The sequence below is a fragment of the Petromyzon marinus genome, unplaced genomic scaffold (assembly GCF_048934315.1).
Source record: "Petromyzon marinus isolate PM22_M1 ecotype Great Lakes invasive population unplaced genomic scaffold, UKy_Petmar_22M1.pri1.0 PM_G_Scaffold_11, whole genome shotgun sequence".
Classification (NCBI taxonomy): Eukaryota; Metazoa; Chordata; class Hyperoartia; order Petromyzontiformes; family Petromyzontidae; genus Petromyzon; species Petromyzon marinus.
The window spans coordinates 1,233,937-1,240,331 of record NW_027422662.1 but is presented as its reverse complement, the minus strand read 5'-3'; the positions used below and the strand labels follow the sequence as shown (position 1 = coordinate 1,240,331).

The 6,395-nt window shown below is 50.2% G+C and overlaps 1 long non-coding RNA gene across 1 annotated transcript; it reads left to right on the top strand.

Moving 5' to 3' along the window:
* The first annotated feature begins 417 nt into the window (after positions 1-417).
* Positions 418-5,616, top strand: LOC142908995 (uncharacterized). Its single transcript, XR_012932053.1, has 4 exons — positions 418-625; positions 1,450-1,567; positions 4,660-4,811; positions 5,563-5,616. It is a non-coding gene; the product is annotated as an uncharacterized LOC142908995 (long non-coding RNA).
* Positions 5,617-6,395: the final 779 nt, after the last annotated feature.

Genomic DNA, 6,395 nt, shown 5'->3' with positions numbered 1-6,395 from the left:
GAAGATGAATCCCTGCAGTCACGAAAGCTTTAAATAGAAATTTGAATTGCAAGTGCTTTGAGTGTGTGCACGTGCCGTGTGGAAAAAAATGTACGATACGCTTATGGTGGATATGATTAGGTAATATCGTAGTGTCGCCATATCGCGATAACTGTCGGAGTTAAATGTTGTACAATTCTGCAAGAGCGTTCCGAACTTTGATCGCGTTGTGTGAACGTCATCATTTGGAACGAACCAACTTACCGCTTTAAATAGGGGGGGGGGGGGGTCGCAGACGCGGTAATATTTTTTTAAAATATATAAATATATACATCTACAACAGCAATACAATGACGGAGCGACCGTGACTATCACAGTAGATCATTCAGCATATATTGTTTGAGTAAATACGATTCAAATTATGTGATGGAAGTGAAAGTATAAGATTGATAGTTTGAGCGTCAACCCTTCGCTGGGAGTGGTAGCTCCCAAGTGCCAATGGCTGACGCCTCAAGCGCGGCTCCCAGGACGCTTCTAAACTGTTCGGAACATAACGACTCCCCACCCCCACCCTAAACTCTAAACTTGCACGAACAATTCCTCTCGCCCCTTAAAACTCTGAGCAGGATTGAACTCACGCGAACCGGTAAGTGGGTGTTTTGGTTTAAAAATTTTGACCACAAAAAAAATCCGGTGTTGTGTGACCCCCGTTGCGGCGGTGACACCGCAGGCTGTGGTTGCTCCCCGCCGGGGAAGGCGTCTCCTCGGTAGGCAATCCAGGCCATTCAGGCCCTCCCTGGCGTCTCGGGCCTAGTCTGTCACAAAGAAAATAAAGAATTATACATGCTTTGTGGAACTGTTTTCACAGTAAGATACACAGGCAGCAGTCGTAAGAAAAAAGGCTGAAATACAATCGTCGGTAACAGAGGTGTTATGAAAAAGGGCCATTGCACGATTATGCACTACAGTATTTACTTTCAAGGGCAGTGTTATTGGTAAATATGTAGGGGTTTTTCTCTCGTGATATACCCGTCTTTGTGTTTGTCCTCATGCTTTGGGTTTCGGGCTGTTGCACGCGAGTTTGAAGCCTTTGGTTAAACGAGGTAACACAACCACGGGTCAAGTTATCTCTTGATGCATCACAGCTGTCATAACCCGTACGGTTTACCCCGTATTCTTGTACAGAGACATTGAGTTTTCACGCCCATACGGGGTACAGCCGTTTCAATACGGGCAAAAAAACATGCTTTGGTAACAGTATTGTCTATTTGTGTTTCTACATTGTGATGGGACTTCGCAGGACGAACGTTGATATTCATAAAGACACGTGGTGGCCGATATGGCCTGAATTGATCTGTAATAAGGTAGGGGCACTGATAGAGGTTGACAGCTACGTGGTGGTGAGTGTACTCGAAGTGAATCTCTATTTGTGTGTTTCTCCCTTGTGATGGGACTTTGTTGTTGTTTTAGGCGGCTGCGGGACTGTGCAACGGAGCGGTGGGGGCAACATTCATTGTAGAGTACAATGTCACTACGCTCCCACGTCTACGCTACCCTCCTCCACCAAGCCGCCACACGGACGAGCGTGGTGAAGTATGGTCAAATCACGACCCGGGGCGGCGTGGGGAGACCCTCGTCCGGCAATGGATTAACAAATTGGCTCTTACTGTTTATCTCCATATATATAAAAATATGTAAAGTTGTGATTGTGTGTGTTGTCTGTTCAAAATGTTTAGCCTACTTCCCGACATGCAACAAACTGGAAATTTGCCATGTGGGTATTTCCCAGACTGTACACCGTGCAAACATTATACAAATACACTTTTGTGTTTTTTTTAGGGGTGGGGAGGGGAGCTCAATAATGCCTAGATTTTATGCACGGCAAGTGAGCTCTGACGTCAAATCTGTCACGTGACCCGTGCATGTGGAAGCGTCACGCATTGTAGTGTAGCGGTTAGCGTTGTCTGTGTGTGTGTCTGTGTGTGTGTCTGTGTGTTGTGGGGAGCGATAGTGTAGCGGTTAGCGCGCTGCGCTATGAACCTGGCGACCCAGGTTCGATTCCTGCTCACGGCCAACACCAGTGACGATTATCTGAACCGGTCCCGGGCCTCCCCTAGGTCGACTCAGCCTCAAATGAGTACCTGGTGCGGTGTGTAAACATTGCCACTAGGGAGACAAAGGCGGTCGAGCGTGGTGCTGGCCACCCACCCCCTCGTGTACCGTCCCGGCCTTCATAGGTGCTCGCTAACAGCACTTGGTCCTACAGTCTGTTAAGGCTATATGGGGGATCTTTTTGTGTCTGTGTGTGTCTGTGTGTGTGTCTGTGTGTTTGTGTCTGTGTGTGGAAGCCTAATGCATTGTAGTGTAGTGGTTAGCGCTACGCCGCGCTACGAACCCGGCGACCCGAGTTCGATTCCCGCTCACGGCCACCACCGGTGACGATTATTTGAACCGGTCCTGGGCCTCCCCTAGGTCGACTCAGCCTCTAACGAGTAACTGTTGTGGTGTGAACATCGCCACTGGGGAGACAAAGGCGGCCGGGTGTGGTGAATTCAAGCCTGGGTAGTACAGCTAGTCCTGTATATACCTACACAGCCTACATACAACAGAATAAGTAGTATCTCTTGGCCCTGTAGTTGTATCTACTGACTGTACAGGAGTATCTACTGAGCCAGTAGTAGCTACTGACTGTTTAGTGGTATTTACTGACTGTAGTAACTACTGACCGTAGTAGTATTTACTGGCCCTACAGTAGTGTCTACCGGCTCTATAGTAGTAACGACTAGCTGTATAGTAGTATCTGCTGACTCTATAGGAGTATTCACTGACTATAGTAGTAACTACTAACTCTATATCAGTATCTACTCACTCTATAGTAGTGCCTACTGACTCTAGTAGCTACTGACCGTAGTTGTATCTGCTGACTGTAGCAGTATTTGCTGACTGTAGTGGTATAGTCTGACTGTTTTAGTATCTACTAACTCTATATAGCGGTATGTACCAACTCGATAGCATTATTTACTATTACTACAGCAGTGCATACCGACTGTGGTGGATCCTGCTCTCACTACAGCAGTGCATACTTACTGTGGTGGTAACTGCTATCACTACAGCAGTGCATACTGACTGTGGCGGTACTTGCTATCACTACAGACCAATTTACTCTGACAGAGACCCACAGACTCACACAGAGACCCATAGACTCACACAGAGACAAATTTACTCTGACAGAGACCCACAGACTCACACAGAGACCCATAGACTGATAGACTCACACAGATACCAATTTACTCTGACAGAGGCCCACAGACTCACACAGAGACCCATAGACTCACACAAATACCAATTTACTCTGACAGAGGCCCACAGATTCACACAGAGACCCATAGACCCACACAGAGACCAGTTTACTCTGACAGAGACCCACAGACTCACACAGAGCCCCATAGACTCACACAGAGACAAATTTACTCTGACAGAGACCCACAGACTCACACAGAGACCCATAGACTCACACAGATACCAATTTACTCTGATAGAGGCCCACAGACTCACACAGATACCCATAGACTCACACAGATACCAATTTACTCTGACAGAGGCCCAAAGACTCACACAGATACCCATAAGCCCACAGACTCACACAGAGACCCACAGACTCACACAGAGACCCATAGACTCACGACACAGGCGGTCCCCACGAGGTGGTCGTCAGCCGTGCCCGGCGGCTGAGCATTACTCACCCCCCCCCCCCCCCCCCACCACGTCGCTGTCTCCACAGCTGCCGTGATGAGTGTCGCTGTCTTCCTGCTGTCTCCACAGCTGCTGTGACGAGTGTCGCTGTCTTCCTGCTGTCTCCACAGCTGCCGTGACTAGTGTTGCTGTCTTCCTGCTGTCTCCACAGCTGCCGTGATGAGTGCCGGTGACTTCCTGCAGTCTCCACAGCTGCGGAGACGAGTGTCGCTGTCTTCCTGCTGTCTCTACAGCTGCTGTGACGAGTGTGGCTGTCTTCCTGCTGTCTCCACAGCTGCCGTGATGAGTGTGGCTGTCTTCCTGCTGTCTCCACAGCTGCCGTGACGAGTGTCGCTGTCTTCCTGCTGTCTCCACAGCTGCCGTGACGAGTGTGGCTGTCTTCCTGCTGTCTCACAGCTACCGTGACGAGTGTCGCTGTCTTCCTGCTGTCTCCACAGCTGCTGTGACGAGTGTCGCTGTCTTCCTGCTGTCTCCACAGCTGCCGTGACGAGTGTCGCTGTCTTCCTGCTGTCTCCACAGCTGCCGTGACGAGTGTCGCTGTCTTCCTGCTGTCTCCACAGCTGCCGTGACGAGTGTGGCTGTCTTCCTGCTGTCTCACAGCTACCGTGACGAGTGTCGCTGTCTTCCTGCTGTCTCCACAGCTGCCGTGACGAGTGTCGCTGTCTTCCTGCTGTCTCCACAGCTGCCGTGACGAGTGTCGCTGTCTTCCTGCTGTCTCCACAGCTGCCGTGACGAGTGTCGCTGTCTTCCTGCTGTCTCCACAGCTGCCGTGACGAGTGTCGCTATCTTCCTGCTGTCTCCACAGCTGCCGTGACGAGTGTCGCTGTCTTCCTGCTGTCTCCACAGCTGCCGTGACGAGTGTCGCTGTCTTCCTGCTGTCTCACAGCTGCCGTGACGAGTGTCGCTGTCTTCCTGCTGTCTCCACAGCTGCCGTAATTAGTGCCGGTGACTCCAGGTTGTCTCTGGCCGCTGCCGTGATGAGTGCCGGTGACTCCAGGTTGTCTCTGGCCGCTGCCGTGATGAGTGCCGGTGACTCCAGGTTGTCTCTGGCCGCTGCTGGAGCTCACAGGAACATTCTGGTGAGTCGCTTTTAGGGGGGCTCACCGGTGCTCTGTGTACTACTATACACTGTACACTACTATACACTGTACGCTATACTATACACTGTACACTATACTATACACTGTACACTATACACTGCACACTATACACTGTACACTATACTATACACTGTACACTATACTGTACGCTATACTATACACTGTACACTATACTATACACAACTATACACTACATTACTATACACTACACAACTATACACTGTACACTATACACAACTATACACTACATTACTATACACTACACAACTATACACTGTACACTATACACAACTATACACTACAATTACTATACACTACACTACTATGCACTACATTACTATACACTACACTACTATACACTACACTATACCCTACACTACTATAAACTACAGTACTATACGCTACTATACACTATGCACTACTATACACTACAATGTAATATACACTACTATACACTACAATCGGTCCTGGGCCTCCCCTAGGTTGACTCAAAAGAGTAGCTGGTGTAGCGGTGTGTCGTAGTAAACAAAGCCACTGGGGAGACAAAGGCGGTTCGGCGTGGTGCTGGCCACCCACCCTCTCATGTGCCACAGTGCCGGCAGCCTTGATAGGTGCTTCTCTTCGCTAACAGCACTTGCCCCTATAGCCTGCCGTGGCTACACGGGGGACCTTTGTGTCTGTGTGAGTGATGACATGTGGCTCCGTGATGCCTCTGTCCGCTGGGATGCAGCTGAAGCCGGTGCCTGCGATGCTTCGTCTGCTGCAGTCGGTCGGTGTTGAGGGCGACACATTCACGTGGGAGCAGGTGGGTCCCATCACGACCACCAACACCATCATCATCTGCGTGGCTAGGAGATGTTGACTACCTCGCCTGGTGTACAGGAGGTCGTGGGACCCACCATCATCATTATCAGGGTGGCTAGGAGATGTTGACTACCTCGCCTGGTGTACAGGAGGTCGTGGATTCCATCGCGACCCTGACACCTGCTGTATAATTTGGATTTGCAGGATTATCACACATGGCTACGTGTGGTGCGAAAGAAGTTCAACATAGTACAGACGTTACACTCACCCACCCACTCACCCAACCACTCGTCCACCCACTCATTCACTGACCTACTCACTCAGCCACCCACTCACCCAACCACTCACCCACTCCATTTACCCACACACTAACACTCACTCATCCAACCACTCACTCATCCACTCACTCACCCAACCACTCACTCGACTCACCCTCTAACCCATCCACTCACCCTCTAACCCATCCACTCACTGACTAGTCCATCTCTTCCGCCCATGCCACTAAATCACTGATCCACCCACCCACTCACTGATTCTCTCACTGATCCACACACCCACTCACTCACCTACTCACTCACCTACCCACCTACTCACCCACTCAATCACTCAACCACCCACTCACCTACCCACCCACTCACCCACTCAATCACTCAACCACCCACTCACTAACTCATCCACTCACTCACCCACTCACTCACCCACCCACCTACTCACCCACTCAGTCACCCACTCGTGTGTGTGCATGCATGCGTGTGTGTG